Source organism: Mizuhopecten yessoensis, unplaced genomic scaffold (genome assembly GCF_002113885.1).
Source record: "Mizuhopecten yessoensis strain PY_sf001 unplaced genomic scaffold, ASM211388v2 scaffold11163, whole genome shotgun sequence".
Lineage (NCBI taxonomy): Eukaryota > Metazoa > Mollusca > Bivalvia > Pectinida > Pectinidae > Mizuhopecten > Mizuhopecten yessoensis.
In genome coordinates this window covers 247735-263142 of record NW_018408911.1, presented here as the reverse complement: position 1 = coordinate 263142, position 15408 = coordinate 247735, and the positions used below count along the sequence as shown (strand labels likewise).

Below are 15408 nucleotides of genomic sequence, written 5' to 3'. Positions count from 1 at the left end.
CATAGTGTGTACAGATACATTAACGATACACTCCAACATTTCTTTCCATTCCTTTAAATGGATTATTCCGGTAATTAGATAACACTAAATGTGGAATTTGTAACAAAAATCGCTGTGTTAGGTCAGCCAATCAGATTATTGCGGTTCAGGTGTATTCTGACACAAAGCCGTGTGTCCTTTCGAAAACTCATTAGTGTTATCAAGGCTTTATCTGAGCACTGTAACATCACACTGCCGAAATTGTTATGGTATAAAAATGTTACGTTTTTGTAGGAAATTTGTCATCAAATTCATTGAGCCTGAACTTGTTTGACAGTTAACGCTAACTATTGTTCACTCAAATCTAGTACACATCAGAATTCTGCTTCAATTGAAAGCTTAGCAGGAGTAAAAGTGAGATTAAATGGACTATTGAACCGAAAAAATGTGTTGGTTACAATTTTAAATTTTACTGCCAATTTTTACTTATGGAAGCCTTCTACAGAAATGGTTTTCCAGCTGTATTGACTTCAAGAGAATTTATTTTGACATTTTAAATGTAAAATTTTCCAAAATTCAAAACAACTTGTTGTTTTTGGTCAAAAGGGGTTGGTATGATACTTGTTTAGATGTTTTTTTCAAACAGTTTTAATACAATTTTAACATTTTTCCTCACAACAACATAGGAATTACTGCAAGTAACCTTCAATGCATGATAGGACTTTTCATCACCATAATATAACAAGCTCCCAATGATAAACCCACCCTCAGTACAAAGCCCAGTCATTGTTAATGTGCTCTACAACTAAGGGTCATAACGACCTGGTTATAATGTTATAATTCCTGATAGGGCTAGAAACCAGACCCTATTCTGTCCCATGACCCCTTTCCCTCGCAACCCCCTCAGTAACCCCATCTGTATCCTTTCCAGAAACTCTACCTGCCCCAGCAATCCCCTCAGTAACCCCATCTGTATCCTTTCCAGAAACTCTACCTGCACCAGCAACCCCCTCAGTAACCCCATCTGTATCCTTTCCAGGAACTCTACCTGCCCCAGCAATCCCCTCAGTAACCCCATCTGTATCCTTTCCAGAAACTCTACCTGCCCCAGCAACCCCCCTCAGTAACCCCATCTATATCCTTTCCAGAAACTTTACCTGGCCCAGCAACCTCCCTCAGTAACCCCATCTATATCCTTTCCAGAAACTTTACCTGCCCCATCGCTATCCCTTTCAATCTCATTTCACTATGTTGATCACCCCAGGGCTCCCTCCCTCATTTCCCACCCACAAAGTGCCACACCCTGCAGACATTCCGCTACTTGATGAGCTGATGATAGATCACAGATTACAATAGGGGAGGTCAACGTCACCTTACACAGCAAGTACACGGCCAAATGTCTATTTAATTCTCTCGATGACATGCCATACTTCCTTGATGATTTCTCCTCACGCAACTAGAAAATCACATTTCTAAAATGTTGGAGAGCATTGTTGTGTGAGGCAAGCCCTGTGCACCTCAAGCATGCTCTACATGTGCGTTAATTACTAACAAATTCCCTCAACAACCCAGCCTCTTATCTCAGGCTTCGAGTTTAACTGGGATGCTATAGATATATTCGGTGGTGGGCCGTGGAAACACACACACAAATACATGATTGGCTCTAACTAGTAACAAATTAACCCTATCAAAAACACAATCTAAATGTAATTTTCTTCATTTCAAATTAAAGAGTTCCATGAGTGTTATTTTCATTCAGATGAAATGAAGTATGAAATTTCAATTTTCCAGTTACCTAAATTTCAACTGTTAAGCTTCAGTAACAAGTAACAAGAGGTCTGTGTGCAGGGTGTAAAAAATACCTCTGTGCACTTCCCTAGTCTGCTGTCTTCCACTCTCTACTATATATACGCCTGTGATGTGTCATACGTCTGACATCAGATCCAATAATCAATATCCTGCCGATATTGTGAACAACTTGTGGCAACCCGATCAGACTATTGTTCAGTATAAAACACAACAGCATTAACAAAACGTGCTTTTTTTCAAGATCTGTAGTTACCATGTCAACCTATCAGTTCATCAAAAGGTCTCTAGTCATGGTCATCAAAACTTGCACAATTTTTGTTGTTGGTTTTCTTTTCTATCACTTGATATCACTACACATTATATCAACATCTTTTATTCCTGCTTTGTAGTGCTAAATTACCTAGTGCTTAAAATGTATTTTAATGAATGTTTCAAGAAAGTTTCATGTGTTATTTATTGAAGTGAAAAACTGTCAACCATCGCAGAAAATGCTCAAATATGGTTGTGCTAGTATCAAATACATACATGAAGCAGACAACACCTAAACAGGATAGCACTAAAATAACAGCAGTCATGATCGTTTCATAAACAATTTCTTATCGGTCACAAAACAAACTAATTTTTTTTTAAAGAAAATTGGATGCACAATTTATCTTAAATCTTAACACCATTTTTGATCAATACAATTATCAGATTCAATTGTGGTGAAGATTTCATCTTCTCAAGGACATATCTTTGCTTGCACAAAATCATTCAAACAGAAAACTACAGTTTTATGCTGTCCATTTGGTTCAATAACTTATGTCTTGTGTAGTTTGTACAAAAACAAAATTACTTTCAAATGTGTCATCAAATTATGTTACCTCTAAAATTTGTCATCCATTCCTGTGTATACCATGTACCTTTTAATAGTATCATCAATTTTTGTGTTCCTTCAAATATGTTATCAATTCTTGTGTTCCTTTCATATGTGTCATCAACTCTTAGGTCCTTTCAAATGTATCATCAATGCTTTGTGTTCCTTTCAAATGTGTCGTCAATTTTTGTGTAGTTCTCAAAGTGTCATTAATACTTTTGAACCTCTCAGATTTGTCATCAATTCCTGTATATACCATATCGTTCAAAAGTGTCATCAGTTCTTGTGTACCATGAAAATATGTCATCAATTAATTAAAATGACCATTCAGGAAAGATATTTAAGGTTTTAAGGTTTTTTAGTATGAAACTTTTTTTCTGAAAACAAGTTAGAATGAGTCACATGTACAGTAATGTAGCATATATGTTTAAATTAAAGGGGCTAAGGTGGGATGTATCTTAGAGAAAACTTTAAATGACTAATACAAAGAGGTCTTCAGTCATACATTTATCAAAATATTCACTAGTCGTTTGTAAAACATGACTTTTTCCAACAAAAATCATAAGCTCTGTTGTCACTCTACAATCACAGGTTATTTATCCAACTGAGATACGTTTGATATACCTAATAGACACACTGTCGAAGCTTCAATCAGGAAAGTTAATTTCAAATTGACCTAACTGGACAACAGGGTATGGTCGTAAACAAGTTTTGAAAACCTACTGAACTGTGAATGACAGGGTTTTATGTGGTAGGTAACCTCTGATGTCTATATATCCAGTAAGTGATTTTATACCGGACACACTCGCGATAGATGTAGGCTGATAATGCTATATTCAACGAAATATTTTATCAAAACACTTCTCATTCAACAGATAATTAATCTTCAAACATACAGATCCTCAAAGGCGGAGAAACTTATATAGTCTTGAACTTTGAACTTTGACCTCAAAAGAAATTACGTTAATTTTTCGTAAATCTTTGTTATCAATGATATTTTCAGAAAAGCTGACCTTCAATAAAAAGATTTGTACTTTTAAGAATATTTCAAATAATTATCTAACAACAAAAATCTAGAATGTTCTGAAATAATCATAATTTTCCAGGTCGGAGGCCTTTCGATTATTGCAGATTTGCATTTTTTGAACTCCTTAAACTACATGTAGAACAAAATGCAAACATAATTAATTTTATAAAGTTTATCGATAAGTGCTACATTTATATGAAACAGACACATTATTTCATGAAAATATTCTTATTCCTTTAGTGGAATGCATAGCTTGTGAATTTATTAAGAGTGTATTGCCTTTTCGGTCTATGATGGACTAAACCAATGAGAATAATCCTTAAAAACTTTCTATCAAAGAAAATGATACACTAATGAAATAACAAAAACGCCACAATGAACTTGTTGCCATAGGAATCAAGCCTGTCCTAGGAAATGATGTGTATCTGACATTAAAAATAGATCTGAGCGAAAGGAAAACTTCCTGAAGCTGCATTAGATTACTGTATTTTTTTATTATTCATATGCCTGTCAAAATCAATTTCTGATTTTCTGTCCATTTCTTATTAAAATGAAGAAAACCCATACCGAAATGTCAAAGTAAAGTTGCATATTCAAAATGTCAATTACCGCTACATGACAGGAATCGGCCATTACCATTTAAAACATTAAAAACATTTGTGTGTCGATTGCTGACGAGAGTGGAATATGGAAGGGGAAGTCGTCCAAGAGGAAACCGATTACATAACCAGGTCTTTGAAAGCATTTCGTGGTAATTTAGAAAGGGGTATAGGGTAATTCTGTCTGCCTGTCTGTCAAGTTAGATTATACTGATTCAAAACACAGCACATGTCACCACAAAGCTGTTTTCATATTAAAAACCGCCTGTACACACCAAAACTTTTAAATATTCCACAGCTTTTCAACTACACGTTCAGTGTCAGTGAAATAATTCCAACCAGCTTGATTACTAATGGTACCTAAGTGTATTGCTCTCTCTTGTCTTCAGCAAACAACTCTCAATCATGCAATATCCTAAGATCTGACAAATTAATCTTGAGTTGAAAATTAAGCTATTTCAAAAATAAGCCTTTGATTTATATATTAATTCTAACTTTATACCAGCCTCCTTAACATTTTATCTTCAAAAATTGTGAAGCATGATGCCTCTTTATGATCTATTGCATCATCCTTGACCATCAAAATTGTTCCTTTATACATTGTCTCATTCTTAACCATAAAAAATGCTTTCTGGTATAATAGCGCACGCTTGTCATCAAGGAGTATGTTTCTGTACACGGTCTCCTCCTTGACCACCAAAAATTGCTCATTTGCATGCTGTCGCTTGCTTGACCATCAAGAAATGCTCTTTAATATACTGGTGCTTGCTTGACCATCAAGAAAATGTCTTCACTATATTGGTGCCTTTCTAACTGTTTCATCCTTGACCACCAGGCATACAAAGAGAGTTTACTGCCTTTTGTTACTGTACTGAACATTTTACAGATTTGTGAACTTTTTGTCAGCGGATGGTTCTCTAATCTAGACAAACATAAATGGATTTTGTATGTTTAAAATTACCAGGGGGTATGTTTCATGCTGCGAAAAAAACAGCATCATTCAAAATCTCTCCAAATATTTTCTTTAGTATTCTCCAAGAATCATGTCAAGATTTTCACCTCTCATCACCACGACGCCCGCCTTTCCCTCACCCTCATCCCTTTTCCTCCCTCTGTGACTCCCCTCAACCCTCTCCCATTCCCCCTCTCCCTCAAAACAGGATACAAGGTGACATTTAAGGTCATTTTATTCCTGTTAGAATATCAAATGATATAAACAGACGGATAGATTTTTCAAAGTCAATGTAACTTTTGACAGTTTTTTTCTGACTGTTGTCGTCATGACAGCCCTGAGAACATGCACTTGTACCTCCTTGTACCAGACATGACAGAGATCGACACCAGATGGCAGCACCCTAGTCAGAAAGGGAATTCCACGCCAGACCAACCTTTCACGGTAATGACACATAAATTATCAGAAATATTAAAATTGTGTGGTAAGCTGTGTGGTGTATGATTGAAAACAACAGTTGAAATAATGTCTGTTAGGTATAAAGTATGGGGAGGCTCTGTGGCAATGGCGGGTTAACCACGGAACACCTCCTCCCCGGGAAGGAGGGACAGAGCTCAATCTCCCATAAAAACCCGCAATTTCTCATAACGCCAAACATTTTACAAGCACCATAATGGATTGGACATGTGCAGATTGACATAACGTATCTATTTAGTGAGGAATCAGTGGATTGTCAACTCACTGTTTACCGCATTTGTCATAGATTACACAATCTACGTATTTCAAAATAGCTTCCAGAATGTAATCCGGATATTTGTACAAACTGTCATGTGATCATTTGATGTAGTTCTGAACCCTTTTGAAGTACATACAGGCTAATGGTAAACATATTTATATCTAGGTCATATGACCATAGTTACCGTTAAGAATTCATATACTTCAAAATTAACAGAAACAAGAGGCCCAACAGGTCTGTATCTTTGAATTGCTATTGAATGGTGTTGGCACCAAACACATTTGACCAATGTGACCTTCAAAGTGGAGCAAAATCAAAATTGATTTAAACACACTTAACTGCAAGCAGGATTAATCTGACAGCCAAATATTATTCCACCTCTTATGGGTCAAGGTTGTTTCTTGAAAAGAAAATTAATAGCCTTCAGTTATCCAAGGAATCTACAGACTAAATGGTTTTACTCAAAGCCTTTTGGATCTATAAAGAAGTTTATAAATGAAGGTTTTGAAGTCCCTGTGACCTTGACCTGAAAGTGGGTCAGGGTCATCCATTTGAACAAAGCTCTCCACCCAAACAAGCCACAGACCAAGTACTAAGACTTTACACCGTATGGATTTTAAGAAGTATTCATTTTTGTAAAATTTGACTGTAACTGGGCATCCCCTTTGAACGTCAATATCAGAAACAACTACTTTCCGTTGTGTACCTTTAGGACTTGACTACAGCTCAGATCTGTAAACTTTTATTAATTCTCCTTGTCAGTAGACTGTGCTGATTGGAAACTACAGAAAATGGTCTTCTACAAGTCTCGACACATGTTTAATAACCCTTACCACTGAATTAGTCATAAGTCCCGAAGGGTCTATATATCCCTCCATCACTCACCTATGAATCGTAGAACCATTCATATTAATGATCAAAGAATAACCGTATTTCATGAACAGGTAGCGTCATATGATTGGTTTCTATAAATAATTCATACTGGTGCTCTTTTTGCTGTTGAACTACATAAGGAATAGGCTCAATTATCACGTCATTGTCACGTTAAAAAAATATAAATAAATTTCAAAAAAACAAAACAGAGAATTTTTATTCCTGGAACAAATTTTCAGGGTTCTTTACTTAACACAAATAGGAGATAATTCAAATTTATGTACATTACAACATTGAAAGTTTTTTTTCATAACACTAAAGCTATATTACACTTTGTAGTCCTATTTGTTGGCCCAAATGAATGGACACAGGGGGTCCTAACATGAGAGGAAACCAAAAAACCTGAACAAAGACCCTGGGGTAGGGTAAAACGACCTCGCATTAAAAACATCTGATTTGAGTAATCAAATTACAGCCATATTGGTGAAATGCGAAACTGCAAACCACTGCTGCATCCAACCAACCGCCATCCAACCAACCGTTTGATATATATATAAAGCTTATTTTATAAAGATACAGGCGAGCTCAATAAACACCACATGGGCTTGTAAAATGTTATTTACGGTAGTTGGTCTAAGTAATCACAACATGATATCAAAGTTGTAGATTGTCACTAACAAACACTGACGTTTTGTACTAGTTAAAGATTTCCTTAATATCAGATAGTAATCAAAATAGAACGAATTTTCAATAGTCTCATTCATTTAAAAACCAAGAATGGAAATATATGTTATCAAACAATCTATCCAATAACTATTTTCACTAGAAATTCTTGACCTATAATTATAACTGGGTGGTATAAAATATATATTAATGAAAAGCACTTTTATTTCATTTTGATTCACTAACAAGAAACTGTTGATATAAAGATTGGCAGGTATGTTGATACAATGATATTGCAAATTTTCCACGTTATAATTTGTCCTCCTTACTTTAACCCTGACTCAGTCCCTTGACTTAACAAACAGTACATTTCTTTATGTTAATTTAACTTATTGTTAAACAATGCGGACTTTACCCGGCACCATAACTGGTAGGTAAATATGATATTGCCAATTTTTTCGCCGTGTATGTAATAACTCTTGACCTTCCCCGTGTATGTAATAACTCTTGACCTTCCCCTTGTATGTAATAACTCTTGACCTTCCTCGTGTATGTAATAACTCTTGACCTTCCCCGTGTATGTAATAACTCTTGACCTTCCCCGTGTATGTAATAACTCTTGACCTAACACCTTCGTACTGATGCAGTCGGATATCTAGCCAATATTACCTAAAACCAGACCAGTTTGGTTTCCAATCAAATAGCTATTTCTGATAAAATAACTTTCTATGACAGAATTAAACATTAACTAATTCCTTTGCACCAATTTACAATCAAACATGTTAAAATTAAAATGCCTGACAGGCACTTGTTTCTGTTGGATATTCAGAATAATCTCGTTATTTGATGCTTATTTAAGTCTGTTGCTATATATTGATCAATCTCATATGGTTTCTCAGGTGTTTCTTTTTCCTTTTTTAATTCCAGACAATTGTGTTTAATTATATGAGATCACAGAATTCAGATGGAATAAACATGACACAAAATACGTCATATTTGGCGATGGAGCGAGGAGATGGTTACATCCAACTTAATGATAAATTGATGCCACGCTCCACTGTAAACAGGTACTAGAGTAAAAAATAAAACAGATTTTTTCCATTAATGAAGTAAATTCTGAGTATTTTTTTGAAAGAAAGTTTCCTCCGACTAGCATTCCGTTAAATGCTGTCGTCTGATGAACGGTGAAATAGCAATAAAGCCTATCACGGCCTGATTTTACTCCTGTTTGTAACTCCCAGGGGTGGACTTTTCCTTTTTTTGTTATCCACAACTCTACACAGCATCTTCACACAAACTTCCAATCATTGGAAGGCAGTGAACAGTCATGGTAATCATGGTTACAGTCCTAAAGCAAGAGGTCTGCGAGGCCTGTATCCTCTCCATTAGTCTACTAAGGGGATTCCGCCGTGTCCAGCAACCGACCATGTAGAAACTCCATACTGAGTGTCACTCACCAGGGAGATTCGTCCAATGTTCCGCCACCAACATAACCGAGAATAATATAGGATCGCTAGAGGCATAAAACAAACTCACCAGAGAGGACTCTGTGCCACTCGAGGTCCTAGAACTGCTACATGTAGCGGTGTCACAAAAACATAACACATCTTTGTCAACTTCATAACTCCATCAAGTTGGCGTCTCTTTTGAAGAAGCAATTTCAAAACTTCTAAGACTTTTGGTCCCTCTTCTTTTTCTGAAGACATGCCTCGTTTCCTGGACGCTACGCTATTTTCCTGTATTACATGTATTATTTTTCTTCCACAGATCTACATAGTTTTCATAGTTTCTGTTCATTCCGCAACAACTCAAAAATAAACAAGACAATCACATGCTCCATGATAAACTCAAGACTTATTTACATTGGAATGCATTTCTAATTAACAAATCAAAAACTTCTTCTTCTCTTTTTTATCTCAGAGATACTTTTTATACGTAATTTCTGACAGCTTTAGTTTGCAAAAAAAAGTAATTGCAAGCGGCATTTATCGTTTATGAAAATAACATGATTTGCCAGATATTTGTGATTGGAGGTATGTAATACAGCATATCTACAGCTGTGTGCTAACACCAAATATTAATTATTTGTGTGAAATATGGGCCTGCATCGCATAGCCACCCCGAAGGTGTGGCATTCCTTATATACCCTCTAACGACCTCACATCCCTAGACTTCCTCTTTGATCCCAGCCAACAGGGTCTACGATAAGGAGCTATGACTAAGGTTTCATTAAATGGTACATTATTTCAGCACTGCATCAGACACATGCTGCCTTCAAAGGCCTGACACTCAATGAGTCAACATATTTGGCAGTTTATGAGATTAAGTGCAATTCATGCAAATCACGCCAAGTTTAGAATGTCGACAGCAGTATGTCCTCTTGTTACACATATTACATGTGTTTTGAAACTCTAATGCAATGTTGTATATCAAAAGCATGAAATTCTAGACTTCTGAAAACTGTTGTTCTGATTCCCTCTCAAGTTGAGCAGTTCTGTTATTAATTGTCTCAAATAATTGTTAATATGTGCCTAATTTTCTACAGCTCTCTTTTGCATGTCTCATAGAAATGGAAATTGTTGGCAAATTACTATCTTACTGGTTTCCATTTCCTTCATCGTCACAAAAGCAGAGGCCGTGTTGGCCACAAACAATGGAATATACTCTCTTGGTGTTTGTCAGGATTTTTGGTTTTGATAACAAATTCAATAGACTTTTTAAATTGATATTTTACTTCAAATTAAATAGCAATGTTTACCTTTATGAAATAACTTTTTAACGGTTTCTGGGTCAATTTAAACCACTGTTGCACATAAAGATGTGCATTTCTTTTCAGATTTTGGGTTAGTTGCAATTAGGTAAGAAATCCTTAGAATATATATATTCTTCCATTTTGTCATGATAGCTAGACACTGGTCCTTCAATTTTACTGTGATGCAGATGCATCTACCCATTTGTCCAACTATGCATCAGCGGAAGTATTTATCTGCCAATAAGCCTATGCCTGGTAATAAGCCCACCATATCAGTTTATTAGAAATAATGACAGCAGTTTTATCATACTCAAAAAGAACTAACCTTACTTCAAGTCAGTTTGTGTTGGCCCCATTGTTTACGGCAGGGTACATACGGTAAGCATAAGAAGAAACCATGTGACATATGACAAAAGGATCTAAAGAAGTATGATATGATGTGTGTAAATAAACCAATAAACACTCCCCTGTCTGACAACACTCTCTGTTGGTAACTACTCCAACCACAGCGTATTGATTTGAATATACAACATAATATAGTACAGACATGATACCAAGATGATGAATATTGAAATAAATTAATAACTTATTAGAAAAGCAATACAGTAGAACTTGGAGTACACCTCATAACTCATAAACAGATTACATGTTCCCATGCAGACTACATATTTTGGATATTTTCCTTACAAAAATTGAACATCTGTATCACTCTCTAGGATCAGACAGCTTTTATGAGGATGTTTTTTCCTTATACTGTGTTTTTTAAATACTGCTCTGTGTAACATCAATCTTTTTCAGCCAAAAGACAGACATGAAATAGTTACATATCTTTCAGTTATTTGAGATAAGTCACAATTTTTCCCCTTTTATTTCTGGAACAATTTGTAACTATAACACTAAGGGAGTGTTCACGTTAGTGGGGCAATATTTCGTACACTTTAGCACATTATTACACAAAATACCGCAATCTTACACAGAATATATGAGGGGTCACAAAATTACAGGTCTCCGCCTCTGTCAAACACATGTTTTCTGTATACAGGACTGTAGTGTTAACAGATTTCTGCCCCAAATTCTACCTCCAACCCCTGTCACCTCAACTTTTATAACAAACATTTTACGAAAGAGATTAGTTAATTTGATTTAAATTGATCAAATATCTTACATTTTTACGATCCTCCTCATTACGTAACTGCAAGATTTCAAACAGAGGAATAATTTTTGTTAACAATTTCAATGCCTTTAGCTAAATTGTAGGCGGATTTTCTCATATGAAGCTGACATATCTTGTCCTGGGCGGGACATTTTTTCATTCAGGAAGGTTTATGATGTCATAAGTAATATTTAGAAGACAAGAGAAACATCATATTCTACGGTAAATATTTTGACATGAAAATTGTCATAGTTCAGTCTGCCATCGGGGATAAGCCCATCAAATCTGTCATAAATCTCCAACGCTGTAAATTTTCTGTTATGACTGGGAGCGTAATGCCATCAGTGTTATTCATTGAAGTAAATGTTATGGGTTAATTTTCCACCACTTTTGGAAAACTGTGTTATTATCAGGGTATAAATTACTGTCATGTGATATTTAGAATAAATTAAACCAGAATCAACGAATATTGTAAATTATAAAATGTCTGAAATCCAGACTTTTGAATTCTCCCAACCCTGAAAAAAAAATCTATGGCTAAAGTTCAAAGGTTAGAGTGACCTCATTAAATAATTATGTCCTATGAATAGTGCTATTTGGTAATGTGATAGTAATTGACAAAATATTTCCTGAATGAAACTACTAAACCAGGGTATGAGACACACAGGGAACTGTCAAGTATCTGCTCCTCCCTAAACGAGTTAAAACATTGACTCTTTATGTAGATATTTCCCCCCAAGTACTATTGAAACCAAAGTAAAACTTCACCTTGTTCATTTTTGACCGTCATAGTTTCTTCAATTAACTCTAACTTTTCTGTCAATTTCGCTTAAGAGAAATGTGGATCAACCAAAACAGTGTATTGTGTGTAGACTGAAGTAATCTCAACTAAAGAATGTGAAAACATGTTAGCATTCCAGCCTAAACTTCAGAATTTCACATTTTTGTACTAAAATTTAGTTTGTAATCATGAATTAGTTCGGAGTATCTACTTCCTGCGGCCCTATGTTCGGAACACACATGTTAAGTATCAACTGTCGGGTTTTTTATGGGAGTTTTAATAGTAACACCCTGAGTCAAGAATGATGAAACACCAAGTTTTAAAAGTTGGGATGAAGAAACAGTTAAAGTGTTGCTATAACTGCTTTTTAATTTGCTTCATGTTTGAAATTTCGAAGATGTAACAACTGCAACTTCAAAGTATAATGAACATTATTAATTATCATGTTTAAAATCTGGGAAACTGATAGCAGCCGACACTTGCTCCTGCACACAAAGGTAAATAGCTATAGTGTTGTTTTTTCTTTACAGCTTCTGTTCATCAGCAAAGTACATGTATACTTCAAAACTATCTACTTGGCAACAAAAGGTCTGAAATATGGTGATGAACAAATTGCTTGTAAATTCTTTTCTCATCCTTACAATCTTTTTTGGCTTTAAAAGAATTTTTTCTGCTGGTAGTCTCTTCCCATTTTGATGTATATTTTCTAACAATCAGCTACGTAATTTATTGAGCCTACCTCCTGTTGTCCAATCAAACTTACAAGTTCTGACAAACAGCCAATGAAATTATAGATATAGACAACAGCAGCTGTTCCATCAATCATGCAGGCTGTTGTATCAATCGTGCAGTGATTATGTATGCATGAGATTGCAGAAAAGCTCTGCTATCTGAGGAACACTGTGGGAAGGCTCAACACAGATGTTTACATATAATCGTTTACAGTTGTTTTATAAATACTGTCTAATTTGTTAGTGGCGGTAAATGGGAATGTATACAGGCCACATTAGATTACGAGTGGAGTGAGAAATGATTCTGTAGCACCTATAATGTCAGGATGGATGTCTTGTCTTACAGCAGTGTATGATAGACTACGTACTACTGAAGGTGTATGATAGACTACATACTACTGAAGGTGTATGATAGACTACATACTGCTGAAGGTGTATGATAGACTACGTACTACTGAAGGTGTATGATAGACTACATACTACTGAAAGTGTATGATATACTACATACTACTGAAAGTGTATGATAGCCTATAGCTACATACTACTGAAGGTGTATGATAGACTACATACTACTGAAGGTGTATGATAGACTACATATTAGTGAAAGTGTATGATAGACTACATACTACTGAAGGTGTATGAAAGACTACATACTACTGAAGGTGTATGATAGACTACATACTACTGAAAGTGTATGAGACTACATATTACTGAAGGTGTATGATGGACTACATACTACTGAAGGTGTATGATAGACTACATACTGCTGAAGGTGTATGATAGACGACATACTACTGAAAGTGTATGATAGACTACATACTACTGGAGGTGTATGATAGACTACATACTGCTGAAGGTGTATGATAGACTACGTACTACTGAAAGTATATGATAGACTACTTATTACTGAAGGTGTATGATAGAATACATACTGCTGAAGGTGTATGATAGACTACGTACTACTGAAAGTGTATGATAGACTACGTACTACTGAAAGTGTATGATAGACTACATACTACTGAAAGTGTATGATAGACTACGTACTACTGAAAGAGTATGATAGACTACGTACTACTGAAAGTGTATGATAGACTTCGTACTACTGAAAGTGTATGATAGACTTCGTACTACTGAAAGTGTATGATAGACTTCGTACTACTGAAAGTGTATGATAGACTACATGCTACTGAAGGTGTATGATAGACTACATACTACAGAAGGTGTATGATAGACTACATACTACAGAAGGTGTATGATAGACTACATACTACAGAAGGTGTATGATAGACTACATACTACAGAAGGTGTATGATAGACTACATACTACTGAAGGTGTATTATAGACTACATACTGCTGAAGGTGTATGATAGACTACGTACTGCTGAAGGTGTATGATAGACTACGTACTACTGAAGGTGTATGATAGACTACATATTACTGAAAGTATATGATATACTACATACTACTGAAGGTGTAAGATAGACTACATACTACTGAAGGTGTATGACAGACTACATATTACTGAAAGTGTATGATATGCTACATACTACTGAAGGTGTATGATAGAATACATACGGCTGAAGGTGTATGATAGACTACGTACTGCTGAAGGTGTATGATAGACTACGTACTGCTGAAGGTGTATGATAGACTACGTACTACTGAAGGTGTATGATAGACTACAAACTACTGAAGGTGTATGATAGACTACAAACTACTGAAGGTGTATGATAGACTACAAACTACTGAAGGTGTATGATAGACTACATATTACTGAAAGTGTATGATAGACTACATACTACTGAAGGTGTATGAAAGGTTTCTAGACATACAGGTGTATGATAGGATTCTAGACAGTACAGGTGTATGATAGGACTCTAGACAGTACAGGTGTATGATAGGACTCTAGACAGTTCAGGTGTATGATAGACTACATACTACTGAAAGTGTATGAAAGGTTTCTAGACATACAGGTGTATGATAGGACTCTAGACAGTACAAGTGCATGATAGGATTCTAGACAGTTCAGGTGTATGATAGACTACATACTACTGAAAGTGTATGAAAGGTGTCTAGACATACAGGTGTATGGTAGGTTTCTAGACATACATGTGTATGGTAGGATTCTCGACAGTACAGGTGTATGATAGGATTCTAGACATACAGGTGTATGATAGGACTCTCGACAGTACAGGTGTATGATAGGGCTCTAGACAGTATAGGTGTATGATAGGACTCTAGACAGTATAGGTGTATGATAGGATTCTAGACATACAGGTGTATGATAGGCCTCTCGACAGTGCAGGTGTATGATAGGACTCTAGACAGTACAGGTGTATGATAGGACTCTAGACAGTACAGGTGTATGATAGGACTCTAGACAGCACAGGTGTATGATAGGATTCTAGACAGTATAGGTGTATGATAGGACTCTAGACATACAGGTGTATGATAGGACTCTAGACAGTACAGGTGTATGATAGGACTCTAGACAGT

The 15408-nt window shown here is 35.7% G+C and overlaps 1 protein-coding gene across 2 annotated transcripts in view; it reads right to left on the bottom strand.

Annotated features, from left to right (window-relative positions):
* LOC110467153 (inactive tyrosine-protein kinase transmembrane receptor ROR1-like) overlaps positions 1–15408 on the bottom strand; it is a 238023-nt gene that overhangs the window by 180535 nt on the left and 42080 nt on the right. The window lies entirely within an intron of this gene.